The sequence below is a fragment of the Sinocyclocheilus grahami genome, unplaced genomic scaffold (genome assembly GCF_001515645.1).
Source record: "Sinocyclocheilus grahami isolate Dianchi unplaced genomic scaffold, SAMN03320097.WGS_v1.1 scaffold327.1, whole genome shotgun sequence".
Classification (NCBI taxonomy): domain Eukaryota; kingdom Metazoa; phylum Chordata; class Actinopteri; order Cypriniformes; family Cyprinidae; genus Sinocyclocheilus; species Sinocyclocheilus grahami.
In genome coordinates, this window is record NW_015505506.1 from 403,649 (window position 1) to 404,276 (window position 628).

Here is a 628-nt window from a genome sequence, read left to right on the forward strand (position 1 = left end):
GGTACCATGTCAATTGCCGAATACTCGCTGAAGTTCAGAACTCTCGCAGCAGCAAATGGATGGAATGAGTGATCGCTGCTGACTACTTACCGAGAGGGGCTGGAGTCCCAGCTTTGGTTACAGCTCGCTGCGTGTGATGATTCATTTGGATTGGAAAAATTCATTCAATTGTCCGTCCGTTGTTCAAACCGCATGCAGTCCTGTTTAGCAGCTACACCAGTCCCTGCCACAACCTCCTACCTCCGCCAACCAGAGCCCTCCAGAACCAGCACCAGAACCCATGATCGTGGAGAAGCAACGATTATCTTCCGCTGAGCGGCAGAGAAGGCTGACCCGGGGTCTCTGTTTGTACTGTGGAGCTCAGAGGCATCTGATCTTGTCATGCCCCCTTCACCCTCCGCGTCCTGTGGTGAGTGTGATTCAGCCTGATATCGTTAAGATGGAACCACTCACTACCTGTGTAATGCTTACTGCCTCTGATGTTTCTATTTCAGTATCGGCCCTTATCGACTCCGGGTCAGCAGGAAACTTCATCTCCAGAAGCCTCTGCCGCCAGCTCAAGTTACAAGGTACCGCCACTGAAACTGTCTACCAGGTCCAGTCGATAACTGGGAAACCACTATGTCGC

General features: G+C 51.9%; 1 protein-coding gene across 1 annotated transcript in view; it reads right to left on the minus strand.

The window, feature by feature from the left end:
• The window catches only part of LOC107602462 (probable glutamate receptor), a 31,600-nt gene that overhangs the window by 14,177 nt on the left and 16,795 nt on the right, over positions 1-628 (minus strand). The window lies entirely within an intron of this gene.